At 36.7% G+C, this 17,011-nt stretch overlaps 1 long non-coding RNA gene across 1 annotated transcript; it reads right to left on the bottom strand.

Annotated features, from left to right (window-relative positions):
- Nucleotides 1-9,144: 9,144 nt before the first annotated feature.
- Nucleotides 9,145-12,696, bottom strand: LOC135471765 (uncharacterized). Its single transcript, XR_010444469.1, has 4 exons — nucleotides 10,619-12,696; nucleotides 10,048-10,180; nucleotides 9,598-9,774; nucleotides 9,145-9,293 (listed from the first exon to the last, which is right to left on the bottom strand). It is a non-coding gene; the product is annotated as an uncharacterized LOC135471765 (long non-coding RNA).
- Nucleotides 12,697-17,011: the final 4,315 nt, after the last annotated feature.

The raw sequence follows: 17,011 nt of genomic DNA, 5'->3' as shown, positions 1-17,011 counted from the left end.
CATGTGGAGGTCCAAGATCAAATCCGCCGTGTAACTCAATCAGTAAATCTTTCGACCATTTCAAAAGTGTTATATGCAAGGAATTTATATATTTCCTACTGCCATGTCAAAACTACCTAAAATATATGAACATAACAAATGTGATAATGTCATTTGTGTAACAGATTCTAACCACCTTAATTTAATTCTCAGCGGTCTGGGTTTCATACTGTCTAGAAAATTTCTTTGAAAAAAAAAACCAAAAAAAAAACCCCCACACACACACAAAGTATATGCGCAGAGAATTTTGGTTCCACTAATGGAGGTCATGCTGAGGAAGCACATGCTTGCCGGCTAAAGATCTGAAATATCACATCTTTCTACCCAATGCAGACAAAAGGATGTTAACATGATCTATGAATGCATGCAATTTGTTTGGTTTAAAACCACTTTATAAAATACATTCATATCCCAGTTCACTGATCTTTATAAAAACAACAACTGCGCTAGTTTTGCGGACTTACGTGTACAAGAGGAATCCATAAAGCTAAGCAGGCTATTCGCATCAATATGCATGCTGCAAATAGCGGTTGTGCTGAAAATCACGACTTGTAAACCATGACTTGTAAGTAAGCCATTAGCGTTGTAAAACTGACTACTCATAAACATTCATAGAAACAGAGAGAAGAGAAGAAAACAACGATGTCCACTTTACCGACATCATCTTTCTCTACTGGCCTCCATCAATAAAAATTAACCGATTTCACTAAAACTTTTATCAGATTGTCCAATTATAATTAAGCTTTTCTTTGATCGCAAACACAATTGTATGATGTCTGACTCAAGATTAAAGACTTGAAAATTATCCGTAACTTGACCTCCTGGCCTTAATTTTGTGTTTTAAATATTTATTGAGCAATTAAAAAAAAAAAAACAAAGTTCAACCCATTATGGTTATGCAAGCAACTCAGTTCAGATGTTCTCTCTTGATTACATGTATGAATACATATATAGGGACATGTCCCTAAAATAGATACTTCCCAACTTAAAGCTAGGCAATGGCCATACAGGTGGGAACGTGCATTGCAACATGTGCTCTGTTTGGTTAAAAAGGCCTGTAGACGTCTTAATCCGGCTTAGCCGCAAAGTTTCAAAGTGAGTAAAGAAATATTTATGCAGAATATCAAGTGATCTGGGATCAGGTTATAGATCACCACATAGACAGCTCATGTCAGACTAAGGTCTCTTGTGCGCTGGGATAACCTTTAGGGGCGTAACATTATCATCGACCATCGACCTTCGATTTCCAGTCTCATCAGGCTTATCACTGGACACGCTGTCCTCAGAGACATCCAGAAAACATCTACATGCTGTCACCAAAAAGGCAGAAGTATGCTGTCTAATATCCCACATGCTTGACTTAAAGGATACATGAAAAGGAATTCTAAATCAAAGATAACAGTTTTAAGGGAACTGAAAAAGTTACATCCAAAATAAAAAGACATTTCTTTTTATTTTTGAAGCACATTTTAAAACTTTCCGGTAAGATCTCGTACGTCGGAACGGTGGATAGGACATTAGGTGGCGTGCTGATGCAGGATACATGCTGTTTGTGTCCAATCTCTAGGATCAGACGGACAGCTATATAGGTCTAACCAGCAGGTCCACACGACTGAATACATACATGGGAGGTGGTGTGATAGGTGACAAGTCAGTCTCGAACAAGCAATCACATACGAGATAAATCTGAAGCTTTCACGACTGTCTTGTCTACGTGACGGAATCCAAGGTATTTTATATATCTGACCAAGCAATAAAAAAATTTTTAGGTGAAAGGGAAGCATCTATGGACTGAAACATCCACACAGCAAGCTTGGTTTAAAATGTTTGTGATTTGTCACACCTGAGCATGGTGTGGGAATGGACGCGTACCGAGAAATCCACCCACCACAGGCTTCACATACATGTGCTAGTCCATTGCAATAATTTTGAAACAATGTATTACTGTAAAATACTCTAACATTTCCTGAGAGCTCACAGTTTGTAATGTGTCTGTAACTGACGGCTTAAAGAATTCAACACTGAAAGATTATATTATTTATTTTCAGGCACCCTCCCCTTTAAATAATCACAGCTGTATGATTTTGGTGGGAATACTGGTTGATTGGCAGATTAGACCAAATATATTAGGAAATTTCCCCCCCAGTTGGCCTGTATGGAAAGGGTTCATTTAGAGGGGGGGGGGGGGGAGACAATGTGGGGTATATCGCAATGCTATCACACATTCAGATATAATAGATATGAAAAGGGAGGGAGGAGGAAAATAGCTGCAAATTTACACTCATGTTTGAAATGTTTTGAATATTAGGATACATGTAGGCAAGAAAATTTCTTTATGGCTGGCAAAACATTGTGGTGATTGAATATAACACCTTCATTTCTTCAAGAATTCAAACTGTACATCCAGCTTGTCGACCATACACTGAATTAAATCCCTGGACAGACTTTAGTGTTATTCACTTCATGAAACAGAAAGAGGGTGCACATGTAGACCTATACACTTGTGCATGTATAGAAAGAATCACCTTTTTTTGCTAGAATAAACAAAATCTAGTCTAGCAGACGGACTTTGCATGCACCTCCACAATGAATTACTTACAACTTTCAATGACGGAATTGGTTTGTACATATACGCAAACCGAATATATTTCTTTCTTTCTATTTTAGGTATTTCAGTGAATTAAACAACTGCAAAAAAAGGTTAAATTGGATGTATTTAAGTGATTTCATGTCCACTGGAGGTATCGTAAAATACATCTGTGGTCGGATCAGGTCTACAGCTGAAGTGATTCACAGGTCCTTGATGAAGATTTGCATGCGGTGTTGACTACGGATTTGTTTATATTTGAATGCTTGGTCGCTTAAATAGATTGATACCCAAATCTCCACGCAATAAATGCTGTTATTGGATTATTAGAGCTTATACTGGTAAAGTTTAAGAAAGTCTGGGTGTACTGGTATACAAATTACTGGTGTGAAAATGGATCTTATTCCTACATATCCAGCATAAGCAAACAGTGAGTCTGGCATGTTAGATGCAGAAAGCTATACCCCGGCCAGAGCCTACATTGTTTTGGAGTCATTTATTAATTCTACCGGGTCTTTCTTTCGTGTTGCATGAGAATTTCAAAACTATATAAATAATCCTGTATATAAATATACAGGATCATACACTTGCAGTTTTATTTTGTAGAAAATCAAAAGTATACAAATCTATCACAGAATGTCAACATTGTTTCAATTACATAATCTTAGCAGCAAATTACTATTTTTTACAAAGTAAAAGCAATGGTTTGCTTCCTCAAGAAGCCGATATCATGCTGGCAAGTGTATTTTTTTTAGTTGCGTTGACTAGCTGGTATATGTTCACCCATTACGATGTACCATCTGCTTGAGAGATATTAAAGACTTGCTTGGTGAAGATGTAAAATATCATCCATGCCAACAGAGTGCTTTTTTTTTCATTTCTTTTTTTAAATCAGCGGAGAAAAGCAAACGTAAGACTTTGAACACATTAGATTAGTAAATGGAGTTTATGGAGTAAAGTGTTCAGTTATGTGAAGAGACTGTGACAAAAGCTGTTTTCCTCACAGCGGAGTGAAGCTTCCAGCTGATGGACAGCCAGTCTTCATTCTTTGGCAGAGAGACGGCTCGGCAAGGAACGAGTAAGGGACGTACAACACAGCAGGCATATTCTTTAGCCCCAGGCATATCCTGTAGCTCAAGGCATATTCCCGCACTGTGGCTATCCATTATGACTCTTGAGCTCTTCCCTTAATAACTCGTCTATGTTATGCCTATTTTCGGTTAATGGCGAGAAATTTTCCACGAATCATTCACATATAATATGACTGATCCATTTAATGCTACAATTAATGGAAGAAGTCAGTGTTCACAGTTTATGAACTTGCAGGCAATGAAATTTCAATGTGACCCAAATTCAAGTTAGAAAAAACAGAGGTGGAAAATGACCTTATAGGTCTTGGCAAGCAATTCTCTCAAGGTTCAGGCAACAGAACCTGTGTCACCATATTGACACAAGATTTAACACACCTTGACCCTCCTACAGAGCCAAACACCCTAATGGAAACACAATCAAATGCTAGTGTTGAAGCTCAGCTTACCTCAGTGATAGCACAGCAAACAAGGTATGTCAATTCTACTTCAGCTGCGCTTAAATACCTTTTTTGTTTACATGAGCATTAATCAATCTTTATGGTAATTTTATCATGGTGATAAAAGTCACAAATTGCTTTCATCATTACCTGGTTGCACATACAAGAAAGTGGTTTTATAGGAATGTCAGGCGACTGTTTACATGAATGCCACTCAAGAGTACATCACTCCGATTAAAAGGAAGAAAACACAGGCATTACATAGCGGCTAATACATACCCCCAAATTCTATCAGGTATACAGGAAGCCTTGACAGAATTATGCCCCAGAATGAGTTCTCCCTAGACAATTTATAAACAATACTTGCACAAAGGAGCACCTAAGCAGTATCTATTCCAGCAACCACATATATCACCCAACATGTACAGCAAAATGACAGGTTTTAATCAATCCCAAACCATCCTATATCAGTTGGTCAAAACTTTCGATAATTAATTACATCAGGTAGAAAAACTTTGAACCCCAAAAAGTTCCCAATATGGCCTTCCTAAAACCCCATGGAACTAAGAGCTGACATTTGAAACAATACGTACACGGACAAGCAGATGGACAGACAAACAAATGTATAAATCGATACTGTAAGGCCTAGAAAAATCCACAGTATATGACTTTCGAGTTGCCTTTAACACTAAAGCAAATGGAAAATTCTTTTTACCAGATTTTTGATGGACAGATAGGCTGACAGACAGATACATGGACCCACAGATACACATACAGACGGACAAATGGATAAACAGATACTGACCGAATGAATCCCCAGCATTAGAATGCACACATGACCTACAAGGGCCCTTTAACACTAGAGCAAATGGAAATTTCTCTTCACCATGTGTATATATTCTACTCTGTTTGTACATAAATGTATGTATACTCATTCATATTCTGGGGATATTCAACAGAGACGCCAACTGAAACAAATTATGTAAATTATTCATGCATATGAAAAACAATCATGGGTCATCACTATATGTGGGCTACCAATATGCAATTAAATGACAGAAAACCATCCTAAAGCATTATGATAATCATGTGTATCTAATTAGTCATAAAATTTAGAAAGATTAAAAATGGAACAACAACAAGGAAAGAAAAGGTATGTATTTTTGAATAAAGGATAATGACAATCATCAGATGGATTCAGATGTCAAAAGTCCAGCCTCTGAATCATCTTGCACAAACCATGAAATGCTGATACTTGAAGCTATGACCTCTAAAATCATTTGATTAAAAAAAAAATGAAACATTTGGGACAAATTTAAGATAATTGATACATCTACCCTGAACTTGAAAAAAAAGTAAGAACCACATTTATATTTCAACATGTCCAGACTGTAAATTTTATATAACATTACATTAGGCAACAACAATTTTATTATTTTATTTACACTAAAAATACAAAAACACAAACAAATGGAATGAAAATAAAACAGAAAATCCACCTTTCATTTTTTTAATCTTGATGTTTTTATGATTTTTCTGTTTTTATTTATTTATTTGATGGGTGTTTTACACTGTACTTAAGAATATTTCACTTGTATGACGGCAGCCAACATTATGGTGGGAGGAAACCGGACAGAGCCGAGAGGAAACCCACGACCATCTGCAGGCTGCTGGCAGACCTTCCCAAGTATGGCCAGAGAGGAAGTCGGCATGAGCTGGACTTGAACTAACAGCAACCGCATTTCTGTTTTTAAGGGCTTTCCGATCATAAATATGTCTTCAACACCAAAAACTAGATTGCTCTACAGATTCGCAAAATTAAGCGTAAAAAAAAAGCAACCACAAACATACTGCTATTCTTTTTGCACATTTGTAAGGTGTTTATTCAAGCATATCTTGCAGGCATTATTCTGTGAGCCAACTCCACCAATGTAGTTTTGTCCCCAAAATAAATTAAAAATGTGCATAAATTGCACTAAAAGTTGCTTGTTAATATGCGAAAATGTTGAGGAATTAAGGTATTTACATGTGTATTCTATGACCATCAATACAGATTCAGGAAAATAGCAAATACATAGCACAGACCAACATATGGATCCAAGTACTTGTAGTGTTGTACTGGAAACAGGGAAAATTTGCTACCAGATCCAACTAATTTCCCCTACCAATTAGACTATGTATGTGCCTGCATGTAGCTGTTTATTTTTTTGATAAACTTCAAACAGGATAAATTCAATCTGTTTAGTTTCAAACATCACTAGCTCTAGCTGTCTGATCAAGTCTAGACATATCAAAAACTCACAAGACATATATCTGTTCAGTTTCAGAGACTACCAGCTGTCTGATCAAGTTTACACATACCAAAACCTCACAAGACATTCAGTTTCATAGATTACTAGTTGTCTGATCATGTCTAGAAATATCAAAACCTCACAAGACAAATGTCTGTTCAGTCCCAAAGATTACTAGCTGTCTGATCAAGTCTAAAAAATCCCAAACCTCACAAGACATATGTCTGTTCAGTTTCAAAGATTACTACCTGTCTGATCAAGTCTAGAAAATCCCAAACCTCACAAGACAAATGTCTGTTCAGTCCCAAAGATTACTAGCTGTCTGATCAAGTCTAGAAAATCCCAAACCTCACAAGACATATGTCTGTTCAGTTTCACAGATTACTAGCTGTCTGATCAAGTCTAGAAATATCAAAACCTCACAAGACAAATGTCTGTTCAGTCCCAAAGATTACTAGCTGTCTGATCAAGTCTAGAAAATCCCAAACCTCACAAGACATATGTCTGTTCAGTTTCACAGATTACTAGCTGTCTGATCAAGTCTAGAAATATCAAAATCTAGATTTTGATCAAATCTAGACGTATAAAAACCTCACAAGACATATGTCTCAGAGTGAAATTCTATCAGATTTCAAAAAGTGGCCATCTGATGCTCATTAAAGTGATTACTTCTCTCACCTGAATTATACTAGATATCCAAGTAGCACTACTGTTCGGAACAACCTAGTCTACAGATGAGCCTCAGGTGTACAAATTATGGCTCGTCAACAGGTATCCTCCGAAACATAGACCTGAGTACTGAACACCAGTCCACCATATTATCTGCGCTGAACTTGCCAACCATACATTAGGATATATATATATACATATATACTTCCCGGAGTCAACAGGATTGGTGGCTGTACGCAGCCAGTGACATTTGAGATAATCCCTTTCTTGCAGAGACTTAAGATTCTCTCTATTGCTCGCTAACTCGCATCCGTCTCCTCTGAAGCAAACTGCTTTACAGTAGCTAAGCAGTGGCAGGAAAAATCAATGGTGGTTTTATATAAGGACCGAATGACCATGAAAACATTTACAGTTGCAATGCTTCTGAGGCAGACAAAAAATACACACTTAAAAAAACAACACAAAAAGCCACAAAAAGCATGCAGTCGACAGATCAAAGCATGCAAGGACAAAAATCTATACACAGGAAGGCTAACATGTTGCCTGTAAACATCAGTATTGGTCTGTGTTAAATAACCACAGGTATGGAGGTGTGAGTGGACAGAGAAAGATCTGTTAAAGCCTGCTGTCTCTTCTAGGCACAGTACAGCCATTGTAAAGGGAGTGATTGCGAAGAAAATCTTGATAGCATTGGATGGAAACGTCATTTGCATCCCACAGAAGCCCTTCACATCCTGTCTACATAGCTCGTTACTGACACCCCCACCACTCCCCAGGCCACAACATTGGCTGTCAACATGTAAATCTTTCAGGTAGATGTTAGTGGTTGGTTGGGTGGGCGTTTGGGGGGGTTGAAGTGAAACTATATGGTGTGTTAGACATTGTAGGAATTTGTTAAAATGCATGAAGCAACACAGGTATCAGAGAGTAGTCGTAACAAAAGTACATGTAGGAAACCGAACGGTTTCTGAAGTAGGAAGCCATGCAACTGGCACAAACAGTTAACTCTGATAAATTACAATGGAGGCAATTAGATAGACTACTGAGCATTCTCCTTCATACACCTTCCCCACCCAACACCACCACTCCCCCCACCCCAGTGACTACCTCATCGTCAACAGACCCCTCATGGAGATCCTGAAATCTTTCTCTTTAAATCTTAGTCAAAGAAAATACAAAAAAAAAAATGAAATTTGGAACAGTAATGGATTCCAAACTTCAATGAGAAAGACTGGTATAAGATTCCTGATTAAATTACTCCTGGATTCTTTATCGCAGTGTTTGAATCAGGAATTTTTGTGCATTTCTTATTTCAATTTTTAGAAAAGTGTTTGCCCAGTGCAGTAAGCATGTACATGCAGGTACAAGCAAAAGCAACATCTGTCAGATCCATTCAGATTTTCGATGTAAACACACCAGCCTCATGGTCCCGAAACATTAAAACGTTTGCGAATGATCCCTCTAGCGCCCCCCTCCCCCCCACACACACACCCTCCCGCGTAATCACTGTAATTCATGACTATATTGCTAACTGACTTTTGTAGATTACTCAGAGCTGTATTAATGTACAAATTTAATAATAAAAAACATTTCATTTTTTAGAAAAAATAATAATTTGATTTTTCAAATTTTTGAGTTTGTGCGACACAAACAAGACCCTGGGCCATTTGGAAAAAATATGTCTTTTCAGTAACATTTTGGGGAAAAAAACGTTTTTTTTTTCTTTCTATTGAAAAATATATAAGTAAATATATCTGTAGTTATATGAATAAATTATCAATTGAACACACACATACACACAGTTTACTGCTCCATTTTTATTAAAATAAAGCACACCTCTGTACATTTTCAACAATGTAAATGAAAGCCAATAATATTTCTCAATAAAGACAGAAAACACTCTGACAAGTTCTTTCTTTCATCATTTTATGAATAAAGGTTCCATCTGTATGCTTAATTGACTGCCTCTTAATAATGTTGCAACCCTTCTGATTGCACTCTGCATATAAGGGCAAAACAACTTTGTAGCTCTTAGATATCTCTGCACCTTGCCCAGCTTCAGGTGACCCACAGTAAGCTGAGATTTTTCTGGAAACGGGTGAGGAATGGAAGCTGTACTCAAGGGTCTTCTCACAGGTCAATTTGATGTCTGTAAAAACACCACCTTGCAGAATGTCACCTGTAAATAAACACAAGGCCTTAATGAATATTTATCGTCATGATGAATACTGTATCCTGGTACTTGCCAGCCAGGATTACATGTACTGCATGTACCTAGATATCAATATTCATTGATGTATTTTCACCGCAACCAGCAGTATTTCAGCCATACAGTAGCTTACTTTTAAACAAATAAACATTACTTTTTTTTATTAAAATGTTTTTATTTGTGTATTTTGAAAAAAAGTTTTGTCACTCAAAAAAGACTGTCATTACAAAAAGATTGTCATTATGACATCAATTACTATTCCTAGCGTCTCTACCTTCAGGTGTACTGTTAGCGGTGCAAATGCAGTCGTATCTTCTCTTCAGATGGTTTAACTCCTACACCTCCCCCATCAATGAGTTTCCTTATACTGTAGACACAGCGAGGCTTCTCACAATTTGAGCTGGCTAGTCTCCCTCACCCTTTGAGCAATAAACAGAGAGCTTGCACATCCCTATGAGGAAAGAACAAGAACAATCCAACATTTTTGGTCAGCACAAAAGATGATTAATTATTAACAGCTGCCCTAGGAAAAAGAAAGGAATAGAAGTTCTTAGATCATTTTGTACTTCTTTTCCCCACATACTGGATGAGTGTCAGTTACTTGTCAAAGGTTTCCTCTATCGAGTTTCCTTCACCCATATTAAATGAAAAGCTGTCATAGAACAGTAACTCCCAATCAATCAAAAACACACACAATAAATCACTGAGAAGCAAGATCACAAACCTGTTCTTCTTCAGCAATTCTTCTGGTGTCATCTATGAGTGATGTACCTCACCTTGGACAATGCACCTCATCAGCGGCAGCCCCAAAGACATCAGTAAAGGGTTTGTAGTGTATCACTCTCGGGAAAAGAAACCTTGAAAGTATTAAATGAAAACAGAAGACTAAATAAAAAACCAAAAGCTTGAATGGATCAGCATTTACTTTACATGTACAACTACATTTGTAACCACTTTACCCAAAAAATCTTGCATGTTACAATTTTCAGATTTTCACTTGTTCTCAGAAAAGACTACCAAGTGGGTCAGCCCCTAATGTCATAAGCCATGGACAAAGAAATAAAGCAGTTTTTAGATGCATAATTTCACATTTAGACTTCAATTAAATAAATTTGTTAATTTCACAATGGACAATTCAGCCTATTTCAAACACGTCAACTTAATATCGCATTTTGCATCAAATAAGGTTTGTACAATTTTACATTTGTCATACATTGATAGGTTTACGCCAAGAACCATGTCCATACATGCTACAAATTTATAAAAAGAGCAAAAAGATGCTGAGCTTAGTTTACCTGTTCAGTGTAGATTTTGTTCAGCTGGACTTTAGCGTTTCCATCTCTCTTCTGTGGGAGGTATTGTGACCGTGCTACCTCAGCATATCGAGTGCAGTTTTGGATGGGGCTGGAGCGTGTGGTTTAGCTGCCGAGTGATATGTTAACTGACGAAGTTACGCGTCCAACTCCAGCAGCGAAGCCAATTATTTTTCCTGCCTATGAGCTGCGCTATGTGTTTAACATTCGCTATGTGTTTAACACTCACTATGTGTTTAACATTCACTATGTGTCTAACATTCGCGAAGAGCTCCTTTGCTGTCATCAAACACCTTGCCAGGCATTGAGCTTTACGGAAAAACTTTCTTTTTTTTTTTTTTTTAAATTTCCTGTCGCTGTCGTTACAGACAGTGTCATGGCAAGCTCTTAAAGACAGAACATTTTCATTTAAAGCACGCAGGCATGGCTGCAAAGGGAGACAACCACAAGATATTTAGCCTACAACTGCCCTGTACAAAATCGCTGACTCGCAATTTGCCCAAACATTTACAGTCGGTCGGGTCACTGGAAACACATATTTTTCCGAACAGCCCTGTATTCATCCCTTTAGTCATGTGAATCTTGAACAAAACCACATGAGATACCCTAAATGAGCCAAAAATTCAACCACACATTAGGACATCATCGTACCTTCCAAGCACATCTTAAAGCACCTTTCTAAAAATGATATAACTCACAGAATCTAGAAAAAATGAGCAACTTAGTCATGGGGGAAATGTTTAGGGTACATGTAATTGGAATTTGAAACTATATTAATACTCATTATGACTTGGTCCATCATCATTTTGCTTTTGTCAACAGAATCAAGAGCAACAAACTCATGAACCCTTATTTTTCAGGCTTTTCAAGGATTTAGAAAAGCTATACTTTCAAATTCCAGGCTTTTTACAGTTTGCAAGGCCCTGAAGACTCACCAACTCGATCAATATCGCTCAGTATTTTCGCACAATGTTTGGCCATTGCATGGAGAGTATATGTAGCATTAAACCTCAGCATTTTACCCATGTGAATGAAGTAAAGATTGAATATTGTTTTAAATCAATAAGTAGATTGATTGTAACAGCAGAAATTAAAGATAAAAACAATACAAAAAACAAATAAAGATCTGTGTACATACACATGTATCAAAGTTCTCATAAACTGGGCGTGGCTGTTCAAAACTGGTTTAAGATTTAATATTTAACTTTACGCCAAGTCTTCAATTTTGAACTTAATTGTGTACCAGTACATTAAATATGAACTAAAAATGCTGCTGTTATACCTTGACTTTAGAGCACTGAAGTGGCAGCAGAGTTTGGCTAAAATTGTAAACACAAAACATGACTTAACACCAGTATTAGCTTATAAACTTTCGCACAACTGGGCCCAGCTTCCTTACCTTACCTGTCAACACTCCTCACTGATCATAGTTACAGCAGAACTATAACACTACAAGTGAAACCTTAACTATTGACCCATTCATATATTAATAAAGGTGAACTTCCTTGTCCTTTCCACCAAGTTCCCATCAGTTTTCACATATTACCTACGAGAAAGATTTAGAAAGACTAACCAATCAGCACTGTTATTCATGTGGTCAAATATGATGAGTGAGTTCATCGCCTAATACCACATAATCACATTAATTACTGAACTGACACACATGTAATATAGCTGCGTTTGATTACCCAGCAGTAATTGGATGCAGGCAATTTCAATATCACCATCAACTCTGTTCATTTCTCCACTTTGCTTTTTTCTAGCTTCGTCCAAAATTGCTTTTCCAAAACCCCCATCAAAAATGAAAATAAGGACTTCTCATGGACAGGTTTAACACAAACTAAACTTTTTTCTAGAGTTGTGAACTTTGCTTTTCTGGAACTGAGTCAGATTATGTTATGTTACCGGAAAATTGAAATGATCCAACCTCTTTTACATTAACCCTGATTCCATGAATCTTAATTTTTTACAAACCTATTTTCTTATTTTATATTAGAGCCCTATATGCGAACCATGGTTGCTTACGTGTACAACAAGTGCAATTTGATGGTAAATCATGAGTTCAGATGAATCTGAATAACAAAACTATCAACAAATCATGAAGTAATTATGTTTTAAACATCATGAAATAATGTGAAATAAGATGGACATGTAACCCAAAATTAACTCTGGATTAACCCTGCTTAAAATATGATGTGAATTTGGCTGCATGTTTAAAACAGAGTTACGTTTAACATAGAATTATATGTTTAATATTATTGAAATAACCACAATCAAATGTGTTTGAATAATGTTAATAACAACGGATGTGACGCATAAATAAAAAAAAAAAATAACTCTTGACGAAACATTGTAAACTACAACACCATAATGTGAAGAAAGATCTCTGCGACTCCTAGAAGCAATTCTGGATTACACGTTTATTGTAGCTGGGGGATATAAGGTTAATCAAGACCAATGTACGAAATGTAGAAATAAATCTGGATCAATTACATGGGTTTAAATATGATGGAAAATTTAATCAAGGTGGAAACAAAAAAATAAATTTTGACGTAACATGTTTAAATGTGATGGAAACATAACATGAAACATAATTTTGTAGATTCTACACATTTCATTGAGATTTATTTCTCATAAAACTAGAATCCAGATGAAGGGATACCTTCTTCCGTCCCCTAACATTTCCAAGAATAAAACACAGAAAATGAAAATAATAATCAGACTCTCATTATGTTTTTAGATAATATAAAAGATATACACAAAGTTCCAGGAAATTGGTGTTATAACAACTTGGATGAAATATGTTAAACTAGAATGGAATACCACGAAGACAAAACTGGATGTGAAACAAATATTCGTTTGATTGTTGTTTAATTCCATTCTTTTTTTCACTTATACAAGTAGTTTCTCAAAGGGGTCGTAACGTTACACTGGTCGCAAAGGCCACGGCGATGTCTGCCGTCCATATGCGACGTCATAGTGAACAGGCCTGTGTAACGTTACAACCATTTTAAGAAACAGCCCCCATGATGTTTTGAGGATGTTTTTTTTCCCTTGCGTGATATATGTTATATTAGTGGAAGACATGGGGTCTCCAGTGAGCGTCATGTAAAACTACACAAGACTGCCGCACATGGCTTCTTCCCATCAAAGCCCCAAGAACAATGGACAGAGGCGACTTTTGACAAACCCACTCCGTGGACTCCTAATTAACATGTTCAATATAGTGGAATAAGAGGGACACCTGCATGCACAACATAAAACCCTGCAACAGGTTGAAAAAAAGTCTAAAGCAGAACGCCAATACTGATGTGCAACTTATCTTCCTAACTGAATAACAGAAAAACCCTGTTCACCACTCAAGCTGACAGGTCCTGCCTTATCATCTGCTCAAGGTCGACTTTGTCCCCTGGAAAACAGATGGCAATGCTAACAAAACCTTCCTTGGCTGCCACAGACGATCAACACCACAGACGATCAACACCACAGACGATCAACGCTACAGCAATTCTTAACATTACAGCAAGAAACTATTTCCATATATAATAGCAACGAAGTTTATTTTTGGACTCCAGTGCAGTAACTGATTTCTGATCAGTCTCGTATGCGTATGACGCAACAGCTACAGCCTATCAAGAATTCGGCATCTGGTATATTGCTCTTGCTCAAACAAAATTCAGATTTCAATTCTTGATAGAATATATATTGCTAGTTCAAAGCCTGCTACACTTTTATCATATGCTGGATATCATCTTTCCAGTAGTGACATAAGCCAGTTTAGATGATGTTGAATTATTAAAATGTGTTTAAGTTTGATATACACAGAAAAGCTATAAAGTATAGCCTCCAGAAAACCTACCTATAACATTCTGATTGAAACACTTACATTATTCCTTCGTAAATTATCCAAGCCTTATACACTTATCATGATTAAACACAGCTTTGGCCGTAAGCGGGAAGGTCTGAGTGAGCAAGCTGCGGATGGTCGGAGGTTTTCCCAGGGCTGTACTCGGTTTCCTCCCACCATAATACTGGTCGCCGTCGTATAAGTGAAATATTCTTGAGTACGGCATCAAAAACTAATCAAATAAATAAATAAATTAAACACAGAACCCCTGATTCAATTTGTATGTCTGTACTTGTCTATAGACACACCCTGACTCAACCGAGGAGCATTCACTTGATACAGAACACCAGGATTGGTCAAACGAAAGATTTTAAAAGTGGTAAATGTACTTGTTGCTGTCTCGCTTGGCGCTCAGCCCTGAGAGGTTAACACATGGAAACAGGACTGGTTGACAAGATGTCTGTATACAGTGACCGGGTAAGGGGTCATGTCTGGTGTCTTTGACAGTATCCTACTGTGGCGGCAGCATTTTGGCAGCATGTACTCAATCTGCCACAAGATTTATTTATTTATTTGATTGATGTTTTACGTCATACTTAATAATATTTCACTTATACGATGGCAACCAGCAATATGGTGAGAAGAAACTGGCCAGAGTCTGGGGAAAACCCATGCCACAGGCTTCTGAATCAATACCAAATTTGTTTTGTACAACAGTATGGTGGTATTATTTAATATAATAGTTTTAAAAAAGCAACCAGAATAACCAAAAAACTTTTAAAACTGGATGTTGCAGAAACAATAAAATTGTCACCTCTAATTTGAATTCATACTGTAACAGCTATCTAGTTAAAGTGTAATAATCCAGGTACATGTAAACCAAGCATTCCAGGTCAAGTTTTATAGAGCAACGACAATAATGACATGACCAAAGGTTATTCAGTGCATGATAATTATTTGATGGCATTATAGGAGCTTACATTATCAGCCACATTCCCTGTAATGTACATTTAAAACTGCACCCAAAATTCATTTAAAACTGCACCCAAAATTCACCAGCAATATGACTCGTCTTTCTAATCCTTTTCCTTTTTATCTTTTATTTGTTTCCATTACCTTTCTCTCCTCCTTTTTGAGGAGATTTCTCACATAACATGTATTTACATGAAACATATAATAACTCTTTTTTAAAAAATAGAATGGTTATAATTACTAATATATCACATAACACACACAGAGGCATACAACACACATTCAATTTCCTGGAAAGACTTCCTTATTTTTCTATAAATTATCACGGGCCAGTTTCAATTAATTGATATCACGAGGCACATGTACGTGGGTGGGTTCAATAGGTGAGATTTATATTGCTTTTTGTATGAAAACCAGAGCACATAAACAGTATTTTCTCACATAAAACATCACTTTGCCTTTTCTCAAAATAAAGGACAACACTAGACCTAATAAACATGTGTATGTATTCACACAGTATTCACCACAAAGTTTAAAATGCAATACTTTTCATACATCAGATCAAAGTAAGAAAAATCCCACACATTGACAAAATTATTCAGCCATATTATCAATTTAACCGATCACTCGTAAATAACGTCTATAACCAGAGAATGCTATTTCAGCCCGTGTCACACGAATGAAACTTTTTTTTGCCTTCTAGCCATATACGTGCATGGCGTACTACAACTGACATGACATTATGTTTCCAGTTTTTGCAACATGACCTATAGCGTATGGCCTGAACCGAATTCCAGATTATAGGCTGATTAATAGATTTATTACCAATTATAAGTACGCCCCCAAAAAATGGTAACGATCGTTTAGATCTGTTTTCACTACTCTTCCAAAATACATAAACTTATGATTATATCATTTCTTTTCTTTTAAATACATTGATTTGCCTTTATTAAACACATCACTTTGTCCTTATTACACATGTTGCTTGGGATTTTTTCAATTAGACTTACGTATGGGTCTCGGTCATGTATATATATTTATACCTTCATGACCATCTTGTCAGCAAAAAAGCAGCATTGGTTTTAAATATATTTTTAAATGAAGCAAGCACAAAAAAGAGAACAAAAAAAAGGAAGTCAAGAAAAGCTTGATAAGACATGAGTATTACATGACCCAAAAATGTTAAATCTCTTAATGTCATGGACAATATCAAATTTCTCAAATGGGTCGCCCACTGATGGTATATGCCGCCTTTGTACTAGCTTGTGATCAGTCACGACTGCTTTGAGAAACCGTTCAAGCCGAGTGTCCAAATAGTCAAGGTATTTGATGCGCTGGTAGATTATTTGACAGTAACCAAAGCACAGTAGTTATTAGTTACACTAGAAAACATCTAACCAAAAGAAACCCTAGCCGCTTAGACCAGAATAAACCACTAACCTTTGGTAATTTCTGGGCAAACTTTACCATGACACATCATACTGCTGAATGACAAGCAATATTTCCTGTGAAATTCCATGTAACACAAGACAATAAGGCTGCGTGCAAAAACGATG

Source organism: Liolophura sinensis, chromosome 7 (genome assembly GCF_032854445.1).
Source record: "Liolophura sinensis isolate JHLJ2023 chromosome 7, CUHK_Ljap_v2, whole genome shotgun sequence".
NCBI lineage: Eukaryota > Metazoa > Mollusca > Polyplacophora > Chitonida > Chitonidae > Liolophura > Liolophura sinensis.
Note: the sequence above shows the minus strand (reverse complement) of the source record. Positions and strands in the feature narration are given on the sequence as shown.